The 12,734-nt window shown below is 42.8% G+C and overlaps 1 pseudogene; it reads right to left on the bottom strand.

Moving 5' to 3' along the window:
* Nucleotides 1-11,242: 11,242 nt before the first annotated feature.
* Nucleotides 11,243-12,312, bottom strand: LOC125527503 (alpha/beta-gliadin-like; annotated as a pseudogene).
* Nucleotides 12,313-12,734: the final 422 nt, after the last annotated feature.

Raw genomic sequence — 12,734 nt, 5'->3', positions numbered from 1 at the left:
CTCGCAAAAAAATGTATAAAATGGATTGATATTTGAATTATATTACTAATCCAACCTTTTTCCATCTTGCGACATTTGACTTTGTGAGCAGTGGCTATGTGGTGGTACTCCTATCTATGATGAGTATCGCTACTAGGGAGGCTTCTTGAGGTGAGCTACAATTATATTGACTTTGATTTAACTAAAATCATGTTATCGCTTGATATGTACACCAACTCGATGTCACATCTTATCTTGGGGATTGGAAGTAAACAATCGTGTCCTATGGAGTCTACTGTCTAGGAAGTTCAGAGATGGGACGTTCACAGTCTGTTAACTACAGAGATAATCCTAAAAAAGTAAGTCCATGATAACATGATGAAAAGGTCCAATTTTTTTAGCATTTTAGGGGAAATTGTTACAAATTAATATATCCATTTTGTCGATTTGCAGGATTCACTTTCCTCTTCAGTTGATAAAGTTTCTCTTTTTGGAAGAAATATGTAAGTACCTAAATCTTTGGAATCTATGTTTGTAGAGAACAGATAGCTTAATGCCCTGGTGAGTTCTTCTCCAGCAGATTCAAATAGAGAATTAGTGATCGGAGAATTAAGCGCTTGTGTGCAATGTTTTTATACAGATGTTTTATATACCATGACAGTTAGATCCGTGCCACACATGGGAGTTGCCGTGGCAGGCTCGAGGCAGCATGGTGCTGAGGCGGGAATGAGGAAAGAGGCAGTGCGTCTGTGCGTCGTGGTGCACAACGCCGTGCAGGGTGAGCGGCGGAGGCCTCACATCCTTCACTAGGTCGGGTTCGAGTTAGTGTCGACCTCTTCTAGATAGATACACACATATGCTTCAATCTCTTCTTTGTTTTATTTTTTGTAATGCCTAATGCCTTCAGATCCTGTTTGAATCACAGTAAAACTGTAGTGGAAATAAAAGTATCAGATCACCAGGACATGAAAATGTTCACTGTTATGTTAAATGTACCCCACTGTACTATTTTGTAAGCTTGAATGCTTACAACATAGGAGTAGATATTTTTTGTAACGTTTAAATGCTTTTGAATATTGCATGTGTGCTTCCCTAGGGCTAACCGAACAAGTAAATGAGATTAGAGAGGAAGGGGATTATGGGAAGCGGGTGACAGCAGGGGATATGGTAACAGAATAAAGCCTGGAGGTGAAGGCAAGGTCTGACCCAAATTGAGGGAAGGCGGCCAGGCGGCCACTTCGGGATACTGTGCCAATTCCAGTTTTGAAGTACCACAGATTTGTTTCATAGGTTTCAACTGAGCAGAAGACCTGACGCGACTAACGGATAAGCCAATGTTAATAGCTGGTCTAATTCCGCGATAAACAAGCTGTGTTTCCAAACAGATTTGTTCATTTGTAATGGAGATCGCATTGGTGGGGATATAGGCTGATCGATACGTCTCTAGCTTGTGTTTCAATCACGGGTAACACAGTTAAGCTACCTGTTGTAATCAGTTAGATATTCAATTATGTTTGGAAACAACTAGATCCCATCTGCATTTGATATCCTCAGATTATTACACATTTAGGATTGCAACACAAGTAGCTACATATGAACCTTATCCTTTCCCTGCAAGCTCAAGTCTGCTTCTTCCCGATCTCCTCAGATTATTACACATTTAATCGGCACCTTATCCTTTCCCTGCAAGCTCAAGTCTGCTTCTTCCCGATCTTCCATTTCTAATCAAAGGAGAGTGAGGCGAGCTGGCCGGGTTGCTCTTCGTCGGGGACGTTGTCGTCTACTTGTGCGCGCCAATGGCCAGCTCTCGCCAGGATTCACCCTGTGCCCATGTACAACCGCCATCCAGAATACATCGTCAATTTCATGCTTGTAAATAAGGACAAGGAGGTGATTCTCGTGCCTTATCATCCCCTGTAAGTCATCCGCGCGGATATCCTTCCTTCGATTTCAGTCATTGATTTGCACGGTGGAGGCTAATTAATTTGAGGTGTACTTATTTTGCGCAGCGGCGGGCGCGCCGTCCTCATCATCCTCTACCCCCGATACTCCCGCGCTCTTTACTTGGACTCGTTGAAGAACATTAACAAAAAGGATTACACCCACATCAAGTTTGTTCTCGACAGTGCTATGTTTTACTGTGGTGCACGGGTTGAAGAGGTCAAGGACAAGAAGAAAAGGGACGGCAGGCCTGCCTTCAGCCATAAGACCGACTTCTGCTGCATCCAGCAACCGAGTGATTCTCTTAATGATGGATCCTATGTCCTACACCATATGACGGAGTACATACGGGATCACCAGAACCTTTGCACAACACCTAGATTCGGCGATGCCCATATTCTCAATGGGCAAAGAACTTAGGAGATATCAAGAATCATCGAATTCAAGATGAGTTCTATCACTTCCAGTGCGAACTTGCCCAAATCATCATGAAGGAGGTCGTCGAAAAAATAGGGATGTTCTATGAAGAAGGAAAAATGTCGAGGGAAGACGTCCGAACACGCGTAGCCGCTCAGCGTCTCGACCTGAAGCCTTTCACTAAGCTCGGGGACTATCTCCTTGACTTGGATCGATGGCACGACATGTTGGAGTGATTGTCGACATATGACAATGTGTCCGTTTAGTTCATACTTTCTGTATGACGGAACTTTGAGTTATACAAGACGAAACATTATTTGTGATGTAATTAAACCGTCCTCCTCGACAAGCGAAGATTACTCTAGTTAGGGCATTTTGGGTATGATGAACTTTGTTATTTATGCTTATGATATGTTGCTTCTATTTTTGCCAAGTCTGTCTCTTTCTGTTGCTCAACTATATATGTTGCATATCATCGACTCATGTGACGATGCAGGTGCATAGATGATTGATGGCGAAGAAGTGCTATGCCAGGAGTATACGACGAGTGGCCGGAGTGTCAGGCCCAGGTGTACCGGTTTCCGGTTTCCGAGCGACAACCAGTAGTTAGTTTAGGTTCACGCTAATGCGAGAGAGGGATACAAACTCATGTACTGCATAGTTCCGCTCTCACTCATAGTGATAGCTCTTCTCGTGTATATCATTGTTTAGATGGATGATGATGTAGTTGCAAGTAATCGAGACTTGTATCGCTATTTTCGAGATGATGACGAGAGACCCCTTTGTGATGGGTGATGATTATGATGATGACATGATTTGATGAGACTATTTGTATGTATATGCTATGATTACATTTGTATGTGTATCATACGCTAAATATTATTGTATAATGCCTGTTCAAAAACAAAAGAAATATGCAGAAAAGAAAACTAATAAAACTAGCAGTAGCGAGGGGAATAAAGTTAGTAGTAGCGGTTCCTTACCAGTAGCACTTTGTGCTGAAAAGCACTTCAGATATTAGCAGCAGCGCTTTGCACTAAAGCTCGCTACTGCTAGCCATGTACAGCAGTAGTGTTGGATGACACGCGTTACTTCTACATGTTAGCTGTAGCGCCTTATCAGTAGTGCGGTATCATGCGCAACTGATAGGCAAAATACCCACGCTACTGCTAGGGTTTACCCAAGTAGTTATATGTCATAGACTCGAAGTTAATAGATTTCAATTAAATCAGTTTAATTAACAGGGGACGCACATGTCATACACTAATGTTAATTTAAGAGTTTTACTTTATTAAATGGTTAATTAGGGGATGTGGGTCCCAGTGTCAGTTGGTTACTGGGAGTTCATTTGCCGGGGGGTTAGGCCATTTAGGCCGGCGGTTAAACATGAGCAGTGGCGGAGCCAACCGGGAGCTTCGGCGCTGGCGGAGCAGCGGGAAGAGGCGGCGGCCGCGGCGCAGTAGTAACGTAGCCGTAGAGCGGTGGCGAGGCGCGGCGGCGAGCAGCGGGACAGGGGCAGCCGGCGCCCCCGAATGAGGGCGCGGGGGAGAATCGGGACCGCGGCGAGCGCGGGAAGGCAGGGCGGAAAAGGGGATCACGGCGCGGGCACGGCTATGGTCGTGCACGGAGCGGGGGCTGGCGCGGTGGTGGGCGTGCGCGCAGCGAGGGGCACGGCAGGCAGCGCGGTGAACGCGGTGGAAAGAGGAGGGAAACGGGGGGTGTCTCACAGCGTTGCCGATAAGGGGGTCGGCCTGGCTTGAGGACGCGAGTCGGGAAGGGATACGAGGAGGCGACGCAAGGTCCGGCGACGGCGAGGTCTTCAGGCGGTGGTGGTGGCGCACGGTGAAGGCGCCGGTGAAGGGGGGCATCGGGCTCATTGCTCGTGCACGATCCTGATCGGGTCGGGGAAGAGGAGCGAGAGGGGAGGCGAGCCGGAGATGGGCGGCGGGGAGGAGGCCTGGCAACGCCGACAGGCGATCCGGCGATGGCGACGGGGTCGATGGGGGCGATCCCCTTCCCGATTCAGATGGGATCAAGAGGTGGGGAGGCTGGAGAGGGGGTGTGGGGGAAGTGGGGCGATCGGGCTAGGGTTCGATGGGGAGTGGGGGTTAACGGAGGCGGCGGGGCCGGCCTAGCTCGCCCAGTGGCCAGCTAGGCCGAGGCCCAGCGAGGGGTTGCCCCCTTTTTCTTTTATTTGTTTTGTCTTTCCTTTTCTGTTTTATCCTATTTTTCAATTTACCCTAATTTTGTAAATTATATAATTAGCATCTAAATTAGTTCTACTAAATATACCACTGCCACCAAAAGTTTGGTACCCAATTAATTTAGTTAGAACATTTTTACTATTTTAAAAGCATTTAAATAATAGTTTAAGCCACTGTTTTTTTTTCATTTTAGAGTATTTAAACATTTTATTAAAGTGTGGTTTCTCCATCATAATTACTTATGCATTATTTGTTACGTCTCAAAGATTTTAGTTTTAATGTTTGAAAACTTTTGATGTTTGCCTTTATTTTAAATTTGAATTTGAATGGGATTGAATCATTGTGAGGTTAACAACAGTAATCGTGGTGACGTGACATCACTAGCATGAAATTGCTATAGCATAACTAATCGGGCATTACAAAAGCTAACTCTCAAACCGCAGGCAACCATCCGGACATGGTTTTCCATCCAATACGGTCCTATATTCCCCAGGCCCGTATGGATGTGCATTTTCCTGTAAACCCAAAAGAAACTATGGGGCTTTACGGGCGTCTGTACCACTGCCACGGTCAATTCTTACTCCCTTGGCCTACCAGAAATACCTCTCCCGCGCCCGCACCCCTTCACATGAGAAGGAGTTAGTTGGCACTGCTGCAGAGCACCGGTACCTCATTCTTGCCGATTTGAAGTAGCCACGGTGAATATACTAATGTTGAGGAGAAGTACCAGGCACAATAATCAATGTAATTGATTAAATGAATTGAATGCTTCTCTGGAAATAATTGATGAGGAGCAAGCCAAGGATGTGGATAGTCCTTACTACTTTAATAATCCTCAATTTGAAAGTCCAAGAAAATACTTCAATTTAATTGAAATTTCAGACTCATTTTGTTATCTTTAGATTAATGCAACATAAATATGTAGACAAGACCTGTGTTTGTCTTTTATTCCCATGTTTGAACTAGTATAGTTCGGGTTTTTACATGATAGTGCATGTCACTTTATTTTTTCACCGCTACAATGACCAAACCATGGACTAAGAAAACGGTGTGTCATCTCTACTCCTAATGGAGCAGTTGGTAGTCTCCGCTGGTTAATTTTCGTTCTACCAGAGACTGTTTTTTTTATCATCCTTGATCCCACCTCCCAATTCCAAAAAAACAAGCAAAACCACGTCCACATAGTTCTCCCGCATGCCAGAAAAACGGACGAAATAAAACCTACGAAATTAAACCAGCAAAAAAAGTTCCACTGCTCGCAAGCGAGCTAGCAGCGAGGCGCCCGGAGAGCCCTCGAGCAAGAACCCCACTGTCGTCTCCCTCAGGTGCAGCCGCCCGCCCAATCAAATCGCGCTGCCAGCCTCGTCTGCCTCGCCGTGCCTGCGTCCCTCCCCGAACGGCGGCGATGATGGAGGAAGCCACTGGCGCTGGCCAGGCCCCTAGCCGATGGACGCGGCGGATCGTCGCTCCTCAGGGCCAGCCCCTCCCGCCGCGCTGGATCACGTGGCAGCCTAGCTAACCCTAACCAGCCCCCGATCTTCGTATCTCTCCCTGAATCCCTCCTCCTCCATGAGCCGCACGGTGTGCTTCCCTCCTCCCACACGCTGCTCCTCTCCCTCCCCAAACCGACATGGATCTCGCGCTGCTGGATGCAGTAGACGAAACTGATCTAATCTGATCCCGAGTTCCCATTTCCTGATGAGAAAGTACACCTGCGTGGATCCAAGTCTGAGTTGGAGCGACATCGATCCGATGAACGTGCAAGGAATTTCTGAATCGAGGACTTCTATTTGAGTATATACGTTTGTTTGTTATTGAAGTCAATTGTTCGTACAACAGCAGATATTTTTTTAGCACGAATTCCAGTAGTTGTGTTTGCTTCTTTTGAAGGCGGATCTTGGATTATTTCCAATAGTTGTGTTGCGCGAAATTCCAATTATTTGAGTATCTGTACTATAGTTGCCTTCAAAGAAGATGAGGCTGGAATGCTGGATACTGCATCTCTCCTAGCATGAGGAACGTTGCTACTGTCTTTGTGAACAGGTTGACGATAGGAGATGAAGTACGTTTGAACTAACATGTTCTTTCACTTTTCCCAACGAGGTGGAGCTTGCACATATGGACATATGGTACACTTGCACGGGTTGCTAGGTTCTCATCGCCATTGGATTGAATACGGAAAAATGGAGAAAAATTGCATGAACCAAATACAATATCTATGTCTCCTCGTTCGCAGGGTAGGATGAAGTTGTTGAGGATGCACGTGTACCCGAGGAACAAGTACCACCTGACGCTGCAGATGACGAGGTTCGGCAAGGGCGCCGACTGCGAGAACGTCTTCAGTACCATGGTCTACCTCTCACCCAAAGGTTCCACTCAATCGATGCATTAACTGATGTACTCCAGTTCCATTACCCGAGAAACTAATATGGCAGATTTTGTTTTCTGCAGCATGGTGGGTTGGGAACTCGGGATGAAGGAAGAATACTCCTGAGAGCCCAAACTCGAGCTTCCAAAAGATATGCATAATGTATGTGTGCCTCTGCTCTATGCATATGTAATTGTTTTTTCTATGCTTTCTGCTCCTCTCTGACACAATGGAAGATGTTGGTTTTAAAGGCTAGCAGAGGCAGCCAGTGGTGGAGTAATCAGTGGTTTAGTTAGGTACATATAATAGAAGTAAATGGTGTTTAGTAGGTGCACCAATTGTGTTCTACTTCCACATATTTCTTCCTTGATTTTACCGTGCATAATCTTAGGGGTTGTTCTCTGGGGGTAGGCAATATATTCTTATAATATGTTATTCCAGTATGCAAATTGTCAGGGGATTCGTATTTTGTAGATTCTGGGATAAGGGGTCCTGGTTATTCCAGTATGCAAATTGTCAGGGGATTCATATTTTGTAGATTCTGGGATCTTGCTGGGAAAGTTGAATCATTATTCTTTATATGTGATTGTTCAAAACCCACTTAAGAATCCATGTACGGATTGGGAAGGTATCAGGACACAAATTATTTGCCTGGTGTATAACCAATAACTAGCTCGAGTGCTTTGGAGGAGGCTGGGGTTTATCTTTTATAAAAACTACTATTAGTTGCTCCAGAAAGTTATAGTTAGCACTAAGGAGAAATTTTCGCAGTCAAAACTTGTTTGTGTTCATGACATCATTTCTTTGCCGCAACAACGCTTTTATTTGTTTCAAATTTTCAGAGTTATGTTCGATGAACCAACTTTCGTCAGTTATGATGTTAATTACTTCGATCCTTTTCAGTATGCTGAAGGTTGAAACTTAGGCTGTCACTATGAAGAATATTTGCCTTTCAGTTTAAATTCCTCGGTAAAGATTTTGTAAGATACTTGAATAGTGTAGATGTTGAATTACCTGTATGCTTGACGATTAAAGAATTATGTGCTGATACCTTCCAATGTTGGTTGAACCACATATGCTTTGCTTATTGGTTTTTGTAGATAAAAATAAGGGATGTTGTGTTGTTGGCAAGCTTGATACTACAGTGAATGCTCACCTAATGCTTAATGTCTTGCTTTACTGCAAAGGTCTTCCATAGATACAGTGCTTCAATCACTTTGGTAAGTTCAATGCCAATTTGCTTACTGTTCTCTACTACTATGAGTTGTGTTCGGAGCAAAAATATCTCATGAGTACGACAGTTCTAACGATTTTTTAATGTGCGACGTAGATTAGATGAGAAAACATTTAATCACAGATATGATGCCTCCATGTTAAACACTGAAGAAATGGGGGTTGTATATTTTCAGATCAACAAGGCAAGAATAACTTTATTGTTTCTCTGTTTTTTCTTTTTTCTCAAGCAACATAAAAATTGAATGTATTACTTACTACTATTGAATTGCAGGCAAAAAATATATAAACTTGGTTCAGATCTTCCTGGTTCGATTCCACAGCGAATGTAAAACTTATATTCATAATTTCTATCCACTGCAGGAGGCAGGACCACATGAACAAGCAGGTTGTTGTCCAAGCATAGTTGCTACTACAAGAGCAAGCAGCAGACAACATCTGATCTATACAAAATCCATCCATCCGTCTTGTCTCATGCATGCATAACTAGGCCAATGGTAACTTGTCTACTATTCTACTCACTGCAGTTTACGATAATTTGTCTACTACTCTACTTAAGCTTGAGGGTGAAGTGGACGATAAGTTGTATTATTGACCAAGTATATCTTGTTCATAAGCCTAAGATTTGCATACACCATAGAAGCCGTATATATCTTTGAGATGATCAGTCCATGGCTGATATTGCTGGAGCAGGAGGGCGAGGCAGTGGCAAAGGTACTCAGTGTGTTTAGATCTTGAACCAGTTTGGGCTTGCCCATCTGAGTGCCGGCGATCTTCTTTGCAAAAAAGTTAAATCCGAGCAAGGGTAACAATCTGCTCTCAGTGTATTTCAACCCTCATTTAAGCATATCACATTCCACTTTCCTTTTATTTATTTACTTTTAAGAGCTCTGCTTTAGGGTTCGGTGATTTGTATCATCTTTATATAACCTTTTTTGTTTAGAAAGAAAAGTTGCGTGTGCAATGTTGAAGCTTGTTACGATATTATTATTGCAGACCTGCCCTATCACCTATTAAATCTGACACGTTTTATTGAGGGCATTTATATTATAGATGCTCAAAAAATGTCCATGCTTAATGCTGCTCAAAACGTCGTATCATCATCCCTGAAATCGGCATTCAGTGTCTGAAGTCCAGATTACACAGAGGCCCAAATTTACATGCAACAGGGTTACCATCTACAGTACTATCAAAGAACATCAGCTTGTGATATCCCAATTCATATGACATTTTGCCTTATATACCGTATAGGTTGATTTTGATTGGAGTAACACTATGGCAGAGAAAAACTTACTAAGTCTTCCTAGATAATTTCACACTTCCTCATACACTAAAGTGCATACTCTCAGCATCTCTTGTACCATGGTGGCCAAGAGCTGGAGGTCCTTGAGCCTAAAATCTGCATTCCAAAGCAAAAGCTTTCTTTTATTGGTGATAGTTAGTTAATGGCATGGAAAGCAATTCTCGTTGATTGTATGCATTAAGTTGAGTCGACTAGCAGCAGTGTATATGACTAAATAAAAAGGCAATTTTTTTGCATGAAGAAAAACATTAAAGTGACGACAAATGTAATGCCTCACAGGTAAAACATAGACAGACCCTGTGTGAATAAGAATGAAGGTCTACATTTATTGGCAGGATTAGAATTTTCAATACATTAATATGTTGTCTTCTTAATTGAGCTTGTACTAAATGTTGTCAGTACGGGCTGGCATTCAACTTTGCGTACTGTGTCAAAGAGTTTCAAGACTTGGACCTTCCCATATCATGCTAAAGCTAGTAACTATTTGTGCTACTAAACATAGCGTTCCCAGTTCCACTACATCCTCTCCCCAATGTCTATTTTCATCCATCTAAGAAAGAAGAAGAATCATTTTTCATCCATGTAATAAGAGTGAGTTAGTGGTAACAAAAAGTCAACAAGGCCCCCTACTGTACATGAGGATCATAATGTTATACTACCTCCATTTCTTTATGTAAGGTATATTATTTTCAGCACGGTGACCAAAGCACATGATTCCGTGTTTTCTATGGGAGATCTAAAATAGTAGGTTAAAAGCATACTGCAAATTTATTAGAAGCAAAATATCTAGAAGGATTACATGTATGCAATGGATAACAAGAGCATTATTTCTTTAAAGTGTTGCATTTAGTTCTTCCCGATCCGTTTATTTGTTCTAGCTCTATGGATAACAAGAGCATTAGTTCTTTAAAAGTGTTGCATTTGTGTGGGCTAGACACCACTCCATTGAAAAGAAAATGTGTCGACATCTCATATTACAACAGTTGTGATATCCATAAGAAATAGACACTCACCGTGTTGCCTTGACAGCTCATATGCTTTTGTGAGGAGAGAAAGGCCAAAGTTTGTGTGCAATAGTCGGCGGAGTGGTTACATGCTGAGAGGAGAACCTATTGTAAATAATATCATGTTCTAGCATCATTTGAGCGACAAGTAATTCCGGATGGATGTAGTATCACTTAATTACAAATGACATTTATGATCACCATTGATCTTACTGTATGATTGTTTTCATGACCTTCAAGGAAGAAATATTCTAAAAGTTGAGTGCAGCTGGACGGACCTCAATCCATTTGAGCCAGGAAAAGTAGATGCGGACTGTCCTAAATCATTTGAGATATGAATAGTAGATGGGAAAGGGTTGAAATATTTTTTGCAGTGGTTCCTAAATGGTAACCTCCAAGTGCCTAATTTCATATGTAATAATTTTCCAGGCAAGTTCATAATGCAATCAAGTTTCTGGTTGTAGTATCTTCGAACATTTGTTTTGAGGGAACAAAATCCTCCCAAGTGTGGTCTTCAATTATTGAACAATAACAATGGACATGCTTTGTGAGACTATTGGTCTTAAGCATAAAAGGGCATGCAAGTGATATCCATCAATTAAAGTAAAGTGGACGACAAATAGTTGTACTCTCTCTGTCCAGAAATACTTCTCGGAGAACGGATAATCCATTTCTCCGACAAGTACTTGCGGGTGGAGGGTGTATGTTCTTGTACCACTTTTCTACTTTGTGGATCAGATCTCATAGTACAAGTCGGCTAATTGCATTTTTATCGAAATTATTGCAAGTGGAGTGGATTTCAACTATTTTTCATTTTTTACTGTCTATCTTTTCTATACATGTCAAATTTCACATGCATCGTGTTTGCAATCAGTACAAATTTGAAAAAGCCCGTGGCAACGCACGGGAAGTGTACTAGTATATCTAGTACTAGAGTTATTTTCTTCTCAGTTAATACCGAAGATGACAAATGGCGTGATGGTGCAATATGGAGGGATGTAGACATTGCACATTGCAGGTAGCGTCTATAGCGCTAGGTTCCTTATTTCCTCGAACTGGGGCAGTTGTTGAGGTTGGACAGAGCCCTGGGCCTGTGGGTTTTGCTGAGATGGCCGGAAGGAGCCCTGGCATGATGGATATTGTTGCTGAGGCTGTTGGAAGGAGACCTTGCTCGATGGTTGTTGTTGTTGTTGTTGTTTTATGTTGTTGATGCAGAATAATAGCATGGACAACATTGTGGATGGCTTGGCACTGCGACTACTCAGGGATCTGACATAGGTGCTGACAACACAATTCTTGCAACAGCTGGTAAGTACTTTGTTGCAAAACTTGTGATCTTCCATGCGCTATGTTGTGTTGCTGCAGTACAACATCCATGCATGGAATTAGTTGTTGTTGCAAAATTTGTTGAAGGATTTGTTGTTGTTGTTGTTGTTGTTGTTATTGTTGCTGCGAAATTGGTTGTTGTGGTTGCGAATACTGTGGTTGCGGTTGTGGATAAGGTTGTTGTGGTCGAAATGGTTGCGGCTGCGAATATGGTAGTTGCGGCTGCAGAAATGGTTGCAGCTGTAGATATGGTTGTTGTGATGGAAATGGTTGCGGCTGTGGATCTGGGTGTTGTGGTGGAAATTGTTGTTGCTGCCCTAGAAATTTTTGTTGTTGTACCAATGGAACTTGCTCTTGTGGCTGTTGTTGAGATGGATTTTGTGGCTGCAATTGTGGCACTGGAACTCTAACTGCAGTTGTGGCGGTGGTCTCCAAGATAGCAAGGAGGGAAAGGATGAGAAAGGTCTTCATGCTGGATTTGTATTGACCACAGCTTGCTTGGCTTAAATGATGCGCTCTACTTATGAGAATGATGGATGAGGAAGGATGATCGTCATGCTACGGGGCTATTTATAGCTGCCATGGAATGATCTCTTTCACAATTGGCATTTGCTTCTGTGGAAAGTGCTTGGATGCTTCTCAAAATCATAATTTGGTATGTTCTGTTTGGTGGCACTACTTACAAGTGTATTCTTGGACTGGTCATTAAAGTTCCTTGTTGTTGCACTATCATTCCACCACCAAAAAGGTGTGACAACACGCATGACTCATCTTATTTACTTTATAGATCAAACAGTAATCTAGGTTGCCTATTTTTCTGAAACTAAGTTTGTAATTTTCTGCAAATTGTTACGCATAAACTAGATAAGCATGGCTGTCACGGTACTTAGTTTGTAATCTTGTGTGGTCTCTTAAGATAGATAAGACTAGTAATGTAACTTTGTTGTTGTGCGCGTAGT

The sequence above is a fragment of the Triticum urartu genome, chromosome 6A, assembly GCF_056163025.1.
Source record: "Triticum urartu cultivar PI428250 chromosome 6A, HENAU_Tu73, whole genome shotgun sequence".
NCBI lineage: Eukaryota > Viridiplantae > Streptophyta > Magnoliopsida > Poales > Poaceae > Triticum > Triticum urartu.
The sequence above is the reverse complement of the archived record's forward strand: the minus strand, read 5'-3'. Positions and strand labels throughout refer to the sequence as shown.